We start from the raw sequence: 9,948 nt of genomic DNA on the forward strand, positions 1-9,948 counted from the left end.
ACTGGGAAATCAGATAAGGAGGATAAAAAATAGCAGTCATTAAATTGTTATTTTACTTTGATTGTTTTTAAACATAACGAAGAATAAGAGTCTAACAGCTGTCTCATCTTTTATATATATGTAGATTATATTAGATATCTCGTGTATACACATATTAGACGAGTTAATAAGCAAAAACCAATTGAAATAGCTGAGAAAAGAGTAGAAACTTTTTAGATGGACCAAATATCCACTACAAAATAAATACTTTCATATGTGCTTATTTTTTAATCTATTTATTTATATAGGAACTTTTAATACGTTTACAAATCATTGACCTGTAAATGTCAGAAAAAAATGATGATGATTACAACAGTGAGCTTTCCTTACGATATCATCATCAGCCGCATTGATGTCATTTGAATCAGGTTCTTAAAGCTAGGCATGTGTTTTAAGTACCTTAGAGAATTAGGGTTATGATCCCCACTTCTAAAGTAAATGATGATCAAAATTAATGACCTTTTAAGACATTTTTTTGTAGCATATCATTGAAGACCAGTCAGATTTAGGGTTATTTAAAAAAAAAAAAAAAGAAGTAGCTACAAGATTAACAGGCATGTTTGGTATAAAACTTGCAGGAAGGTGTTAGAAGTAATATTGTAGGGTTTTAGGAGCTACCATTAAAAGCACATTTTGGATAGATTTTCAAAGGAGCCTAAAGGATTTACACTCCCAGATTCCAATGAATTTCAATGGAGTTAGTGTGTCTATCTCCCTCAAGCCGCTTTGAAAATCCCAGGCTTCATTTATAGGTCAATTTCATGAGGAAGAGTTTTTTCTTAGCTAACTGGGTTAGGTTCTACCATAGTCTAGTAGAGAAGGCATCAGGATGGAGGAGACATCATTATGAATTTTACAAGGAGCAGTTGTTAAGGCGTTGTGGTGTAGATATTATTTTAGTGGAGAATGCACTGCTCTGGACTATACTGAATTGCACATATGTAACTGAGAACAGAAATATGGCATCCGTCTCACAAATAGTCCTAGGATGGCAATCAATAAATATGTACATCAGTTCTCAATTTCCAGTGTTTTTGTGTCCCACTACAGTGATGCTTGGACCAAAGCACTGGGTTTGGACAAACTGTTATTGGAATTTGATCCTTATAGAAATCTCCTGGCTGATTATGTAGATGAACAAAATAAAGGTCCCTTGATATAGCAAATCACTTCAGTACAACTTAAGTCAATGGGACTCTCATGCACTTAAAGTTATGCCCATGATGAAGTGCTTGGCTGAAGAACATTTAATTAAAATTACATTAATAGAAAAGGTTGGGGCAATGAAAAAACAACAACTGGAATTCACAACTGGGCACCTGTTCCTCTACAAACAGAAAAAAACACATCAGAAAAACTGGACTAGTGGCATCCAAATTTATACTTGTAGAATCAAAAAGTGGTAAGTTGAATAGAAATGCAATGGAAGATTCTTCACTACATCCTCATCACTTAAGACACATTGATGCCAATAGCGGCAATGAATGCAGAATGAATGCAGAAACTACAGTCAGTGAAAAAAATTGATATATGTTATGACTATGCATGAAAAATGAAGGAAATGTGCTGTAGTTTATATGGCAGAAAAGTGAAGGAGGTACTTTGTTAAAGAGGTGGATGAAGGCAGTGAACACAAAATTACACATGAAAACTTCACGACTAATTAAATAGTTCAGAGTTTTCAGTCACAGTTCACACAGCCATTGCCATGGACTTATCCATGTTGAATGGAATAAATGTGGGAACTGGAGAATGGACAGTAAAACTCAGGCTAAGCGGCAGACGAGGAATAAAAGGCAAAAACTTATCAATAAAAAGAGAGCTAGAGTGGAAAAAGTATTCTTGCAGAAGAAGGATCAAAATAATTTGATGGAGATTTAAATCTGAATCAAAGTTTTGAGAGAAAAAAAAGGCATAAGAACCTAATACAAATTCCACAAACCAAGCAGCCATAGCCATATAATTGAGTCATTGAGAGTACAACATACTACTACTTTTCCGGACATGTATCAACTGGTAACATGTCTGACTTTTTTCTTTTTGTCTTTTTAAATAGCTCTTCATCTTTAATATACACAAAAATCTGGCTGGTGTTTCTCAGTGCTGGAAGCCAAAAAATCCATGATGCACAGTTTAGGATCTTGTAACAAGGTGAGAGTTAGGTTCTGGAATAGACAAATTCTAAACTAAAGGAAAAAAAAACTTCAGCACCCCCAAGCCTGGATATAATGGAAATGAGAGACTGTTTAGGCTAGGAAAGAAGCCCTCTGAGCAGCCATGCATGTGGAGAAGGCTTAGGCTGGGATTTGTACAATGTGTAGTTTGCTGGAGCCATATAAGGACTGCACTAGCTTAAAGGGCTCAATTATGATTTTTTTCTAAAACAGAAATAAGAGACTGCTCAGAAGACCCCATGCAAATGGAACTGTAGATTTGGGGTAAAGAGGCATGTTCCAGCTACTGATATACACACGCTACTTGGCACAGGAATGCACATACCCTATGTATGGGGAACCCAACCACTGATTTAGACTTTCCAGTTTTCCAAGGTCCAGACATGGATCAGTTAGCTACCCAACAGTTTCATATTATGCATTATGAACCTGAAATCTAGAACTCCCTCCCTCAAGTCACATACTCCATTTGATCTTTGCATAAACCTACCATAGAGATCAGTAGATCAGAGGCAGTCACATAGCCCCAGGAATGTTAGAGGAGTTGGACACATAGTCAAAATGTTATTTCTTAATTTAATTTACCCAAATAGCTGCTCAGGTTTTATAGCTGCATTTTACTGCTGTTCATGTAAAGTACTCTTTGATAGCCATATAATTAGGTAGCTTATGAATGATTATTTTAGCTCATGATGAGAAGGCATTAGATCAAGTGTTTGTGTATGGGGGTGGAGGATTGTCAGTGTATGGATCAGATTCTGATACCCTTACTTTGAGTAAGTATATACTCTGCAAGGGTTCTGTTGATTTCAACAGGGTGTTACTGAAGGTGGATAGATGTAGCAGATCTGCCTATCAATGAAAACTATATATTTTTCGTCCAGAATATATTTTTAAATCAACAACCACAACAATGAGCATTTAGCAATTACCTTGAAGGAAACAAATTTCTGTCTCTTCCCCTCTGAGTTCTTGCCAGTTCTTCCTTGTAGTTATGCCTATAAATATTTAGAAAGCAGTTGTTACAATAAAGGTTTCAGTATTTTATAACCAATGACAAATTACTGAATCTAATATGTTCATCCAAGAAATGTTTTGGTCCACCATAAAACATTGGTATGAAGTACAGTGTACAAAAGCATAGATGTATTTCACAGAAAAAGGCAATTTGGGCTAAATTACCAGCAATTCTGAATGTATTTCTACTGGTGTGGCAAATGATACTAAAATTTCATCAGGAGTGGTCTAATGGTTTTATACAGCTGGTAAATTATTTCCAATGTTAACAGTTGTTTCCTGGTGAAATAGAGTATACAAGATATCCTTTAACTTAAATATAACGTAGCAAATGTTTAAATATTATTTAAAATAATCTTTCCTTGTTTTGCTTCAATTGCAGTCAATGGAAGATGCCTGCATAGTATTAGAGGAGAAGATAACCTTTGATGTAACCAAAGTGATATAACCAAGTTAGCTTTTTAATAAATATTTGATTGGGAGATGAATTTTTTTTAATTGTATTTTTACTAGCAGGTGAATTATGGATTTTCCTTTTTTCTTATATATTTCCCTTGGTTTCTCTTAAATTCTTTTGATACTTAATATATAATATGCTTATTTTGTTTACTATACTAGGTCAGAATATAATGAACACATATAGAGCTAGAAATGTCTTAAAATATAGCTTATAATATGTTGCATTTATTAATATTTCACCCTCTGAACTCATATGAGTATTTCCTTACATATTTAGTTAATATCTCTCCTCTGTTTCAGTGCTTCTTTTCTTTCCATTGTACAACATTATCTTTCTTCAAGCAATCTCTGGTTACCTCAGATCATGTTAATTCTTTGCAAATTTAGGTAATAACAATATATTCTAAAACTCCCAAGGATGTGAATGAAACCATTTTATTGAAGGTTCTAACATTCAATTACTCTAGGAAATCAGTAATAAATTCTGCTGCACATATGATTGGTCCTATGGAGTTCTAGGTGCATTCTTCTCAGATACAGCTTCCGTATGTGCTAAACAGCCCAGCCAACTATAAGTATCTGCCATACTGGACCTACACACAGTCACATTCACTAGTATCTTGTCAAGATATGCAACATCAAACACCAACACCCTGGATAAAAATGACTTTTAAGATTGCTTTATTATTCAGCATTAATATGCTGTCAATATCAATGTAAGGAGCTCGGGGCCTGCATCTTGAGATACAAATGTCTGTGTCACTTCTGGAGGTGGAATCAGATGCATAAGTTTTTTTTTTCTTCCCCATTTCTGTTCTTTCCTTACCTGGTGTGTGTATATCTAAGACATTAAAATGAAACATCTGGGAGCTCTGCCATTTCCGCCCTGAGGATTAACTTCACCGCAACCCTTCTCCTATTATGGCTTCTTCTAGAATACTCATGCTTACATTTGACCCTTGACTAATAGGAGCTGTGCTTTTGCTCTGTGTTCATACATTGTGAGGATGGTGGCGGGGTGGATAGCTGCACCACCTCTAGATTTTGCAGGGCCCTGTGTGAAATAAGATATACAACACTTCCTGCACTTCCACAATCTGCATTCCACAGCAAAAGGTGGTAGGGTTTGGCAGCTGGATAGGTCAGGGGTTGTTCTGAAGATAAGGGAGGGTTTAAAAGCATGAGGAGATCAGAGTGCATGCTATTAGTGGGAGGCTGGAGAGGATGAGCTGCCGTCATTGATCTTTGAAGATGTGGGGAAGTGGTTGGAAGAGGTCTTGACAAAATGCTCCCTCAGCCCTTCTTCCCCTGCCCCAGAAAATCACAGAGCCTTGGGCAATTCAACATTAGGTGCAGACCTAGTGTCAGCCTTGGGGGTTAGAGATATTATTGGATCTAATGCAGCATTCCTGTTAAAACTGTGTCAGTGTCTCCTTTTGGGATCTTTGTGCACTTTGTTTGAATAGCTCATTCTGAATAGCCTTCATTGGGCTTGCATGAGTCAGTTAAAAAAATTGTAATAATATAAGAAATACTCAATTATGTTACTCATTTATAAAATAGCAAAATATAAAGCAGATATGTTGTACATCTTTGAAAGTAATTTCCACTTAAAAGGAGCATAAATTGTAAATTTATTACAATGTTGAAATGTTTCACCTTTCCTAAATCAAACCACCATCATCATGTTATGTAGTCAGATCACTCATACATTTTGAATTTTATGGTACAGTATGTTTGAATAAAATTTATGTGTAAACATATTTATAATTCATTCAATCCATATATTTAATTTCTGAAATACAGTACAAGCAAACATTGCCCCAGTGCATCATCACTGATTTATTCGGGAAACAAATAGTAAACAAAAGAGCATAAATAGTACATAATATTTGTTAGAAAATAAGATCATCCTCTTTTTTAAAATTAACTTTGTCTGCAGAAGATTGGTTATTCAGGAAAATATGTACGCAATGAATTTGCAAACACTTCAGAAATGTTTTATATAGCTGAAGATCAGAATAAATGTTTAGTATTAGCAGTTGGATTTAAAAGTGTGTCACTTCTGAGGAACTGGTTTTGATGGATTAAAGTTACATTGCTTCCCATCTTTCATAAACCTGAAAAAACTTGAGAAGCTTGTCCCTTCAGACTAGAGAAATTGAGTCCAATGATGTGAGAAATTAATAGTAATAATTAAATGATTACCTTTGTATATTCAGGGTGTTCTGTTTTCAAAGCATTTGTTTTTGCTTGCCTCAGAGCAGTTTGGCACTAATTGAATGGATCTCCATTGTGAATTATAAATTCAATATTATATATTAGTGCAAAAATTAAGTTGTACAAATAAAATAAGAAGTTAGAAGATTCAAAAGTTGGTGTCCTGCAGCAATATTAATTTGGTCTCATTGCACATGCTGTGTAACTATTAAAAATAAATAGAAATATAGGAAGGCAACAAGAAAAACAGGAATAAGAAGTACCCCATTATATTTTGTCTGCTAGCTCAGACCCTGACATAGGGCTCCCAGCATATAATGTACACCAGAAAGAAGGTCCAAAATTGTGTAAGTGACCCTTCACCCTTACTCTGAGTGATGCTGACTAGGAGTCATTATAGCTAGACCACCTGGAGGATGCGCCAGATACTCGTCTAGAGTCTGGAACACCAATGGAAACTTTTCTCTAAGTTGTGCTCCATGGATTGCAGTTAATATCACTGAAGCTCAGCCTCCACCCACCCATGCAGGGCATAAATCAAGTCCCTGTATATATATATATATATATAGATGAAGAGAGAGACGGAACATATTAGTTAAAATTATTGTTGCACTTGTAACTTATGACTGTACTGACCTTTTTCAAATTGTAATTATTACAGGAATAGGTAAACCAAGGAAAAACAAGCAAGAGAGTGGACATGGAACCAACTTATCAATCAGTTTGAACTGGACCCAACAGCTGACCAGGGACCTACTTGGAGACTGGGGAAGCCACAGAGCATCTGGAGGACTCACTGTGATGTCAACAATTTAACATTTCTCTGACACCGGATATCTTAGTTCATTCTGTTGTGCAAGACAAAGAGTCCAGGAAATTCAACGGTTGCACATTGAAATAAACAATATTTTTGGGGAAAACTTAAGAAGCTGGGGCCAGAAGACTTCAGGTTCAAATACAGCATTTGGACAGGCTGTAGACTTTGCACAGCTGCAGTCTTAATACACTGTAATAAATATGCACACTTCCCAAGTGGCACACACTTATGCAGACACTCTGATACCATAGTGAAGAGAAGACACAACGGCTGATCCTTCAGGTCATAAAGGCAGTAATCAGAGACCTTCCAATGCTCAAGCAACAAGAAAGATCCTGATCTGATCACAAAGACTCATGGATTCCAATAAGTTTGAAAGCCTGCTAAAGTACAGCAGCACCCCATCCACAGGATAAGGAGTTGAGAACCTGGTGAATCATTACCATTCTACACTAGCCTCGGACATTGACACGTTGTCCCCCAAACTGCCCCTTTCTCCTCATTGCTCCTTGGTTTTCTGACACCCTATACTGGATGAAGAGAGAGAGAGTTAGAAACTCAAGCATCAGTGGTGGAAAACAGAGGTTGATTCAGACAGCATGAAACATAATGGATTCCTCAAAGCCTATGCTGAAGCTGTATTACAGGCCAAGAGAACTTTCCTATCAGCCTCCACCAAGGCTGCCAAATCCCACCCAAGAAGCTATCTGGGGAGTAAATTGCTCCAGCAATCCTGAGTGCCTACAACATGCATCATCCTACTTGAAAGATCATGCACATCCAGGAACTCTTCTGAACACCCTAAAAGAGTCCCAATCCAAGACTTATGAATCTGACCCATGCCCTTCCTGGCTTGTGAAAGAGTCATGAACAACTTATGCCACTCCTGACCAAAATAGCCGATGCCTTATTCAGATAAGGAATCTTCCCTTTCTTCTTCAAACACTGAAGAAACTCTCTCCTAGATATTTTACTCCTAGCCAGCTATTTCCCAGTGTCAAACCTGTCATTCTTGAGCAAGCACATAGAGAATCTACCCAAAGGCCAACTACAAGCTCATCTAACTGAAAACAACATCTGAGACTCAACACAATCTGGATTCTGGACAGGATAGGGGTCTGCTTTAGTGGCACTGATGGATGATTTTCTCCTGCCATTGGATAGAGGACAGACTTGCATTTTTTACCCTCATGGACCTTTCTGCAGCATTATACCACTGTCTCACCTGAGAGAAGTGGCAGGAGTCTAGAATAATGCACTAAAATGGTTTGAGTCCTTCCTGAGGTGGAGAGGGACACACAAAGAATAATGATGGAAACTTCACGTCTGCCACTAGACCCCTGAAACTGTGAGGTTCCACAAGGATTAATTTTCTCTCTGGTCCTTTTCATCATGTACATGCAACCACTAGATGAATTGGTCAGATGACATGGACTCAAGTGCCAATAATATGCAGGTGACACACAGCACTACTTATCCTTCATCACATACAGACAGACCACTACCAGCCCAGTGCTTGGATGAGATCAACTCATGGATGAAGAGAAGCTGTCTGAAGGTGAACCTGAGCAAAAGAGAGGTGATGCTGGTGGGCAGATGAAAGTATTTTGAGGAGTTTTCAGTGACAGTGCAGTCTCCTTTGAGTGAAGGTTCACATCCACAGTCAGTCAATTCAGTCCGTAGTCTAGAAGTACTCTTGGATTCCTCATTGATGTTCAGTTCTCACATTGAGTAATGCTATCTACCATCTCTGGTTGGCTAGGAGAGTCTGTCCCACATTGGTGGATGAAGATCTGGCCTCAGTTATTCATGCCTTTGTCACCTCTCAGTTGGACTACAGCAACGTGTTATAGCTGGGCATGAAATCTTCAGCAATGAGGAAATTCCAACTAGTACAAAATGTTGCAGTATGCTCCTCAGGAACAGAGGCTACTGTGAGCACATCAAATCTGTCTTCAGCTCTCTTCACTGGCTTCCTATAGAATTCCAAATCAAGTTCAAGGCCTTGGTCCTTATCTTCAAAGCGCTCCATGGCCTGGGCCCAGGATACTTAAGACTTTTTAAGGTTGTGGGACAAAGACTGTTGTTGACAACTTCACTCTTCTGATGCAATGGAAATCTCAATAATAAGACTAAAACTCATTTGTGTGGGAGACAGAACCTTCTCCAGAGGCGGTACAAGACTATTGAATGAACTCCCCCACCAGGAACTAAGGACTATCACAAATCTCACCACTTTCTGCTCCAAGTGGAAGGCTCATTTATTTGAACTTATCTTCTCTAATATAAATACACAGCAACAGATATATATAACTTACCAAAACAAAACACTCCACTCCATGTGATTCTTTCTCTGGTGAGAGGATGTATAGTCATGGTGTTTAATGTGCTCATGGAAAGCACTCAGATACTATGGTATTGAGCATGGTATAAAAATGTATATATAATACAGGCTTAGGCTCCTAAGTCATTTAGGCACTTTTGAAACACACCCTCTGCCTTTCTGTGTAATTAATCTATCTGGAAGCACTCATTTGTATACTTAAAAATAATTGCTGTGTGCATGGTCAGATTCCAAACAGTCTTAATTTTACCTAATTGAAATCATTTTTTACCTTGAACCAGCAGAAGATTACTCCTGTAGAAGACTAATTAGATGTCTAATTTCTACTTTCAAAAGTCTATTTTATTCAGATCAATGTCTCAAAAAATGTGCTTTAGAATTAAAATTGTTTCCTCTTTTTGTTTTGTTTTTTTAAAAAAGAAATCTGTTTCACCTTCCTCCAATTCTAAGGCTGCAAGGGTTTCCCTCATACTTTTGGACAGAAGCCAACTGTAGAAAATTTGATCTGAAGAGGTGAATTTATGAGAAAATTATATCATCTGAAAAAAAGAGTAATAAATGAAATAATTCTGAAAACTGAACTGTAAGCTTTTGTTATGTATAAAAAGTGATATTATGTAAAAACATGGTTTTTAATGTTTTATTAATAAAGATCTTGCTCGCACAAAATAATTTTTAGGCCCTTATGGCTCCATATCTAAATGCACAACTACAGGAAAAAAGTATCCACTAAAATAGTATCTTCCAAGAATAGTAATCTGTTAAGGAAACACTTGAATTGCTTGTCATACTACAGTATCTTGTCCTGTCTCAGATTCTGTACTGAATATGTTTTATTTTTATATTATGCATAAATGATACAGTTACAGTTGCAAATA

The 9,948-nt window shown here is 37.0% G+C and overlaps 1 long non-coding RNA gene across 1 annotated transcript in view; it reads left to right on the forward strand.

The window, feature by feature from the left end:
* Nucleotides 1-9,644, forward strand: part of LOC127055697 (uncharacterized) — a 77,234-nt gene extending 67,590 nt beyond the window's left edge. The window contains exon 3 of the long non-coding RNA XR_007775572.1: nt 6,571-9,644. This is a non-coding gene — a long non-coding RNA (uncharacterized LOC127055697). The remainder of the gene's footprint in view (nt 1-6,570) is intronic.
* Nucleotides 9,645-9,948: the final 304 nt, after the last annotated feature.

The sequence above is a fragment of the Gopherus flavomarginatus genome, chromosome 7, assembly GCF_025201925.1.
Source record: "Gopherus flavomarginatus isolate rGopFla2 chromosome 7, rGopFla2.mat.asm, whole genome shotgun sequence".
Lineage (NCBI taxonomy): Eukaryota > Metazoa > Chordata > Testudines > Testudinidae > Gopherus > Gopherus flavomarginatus.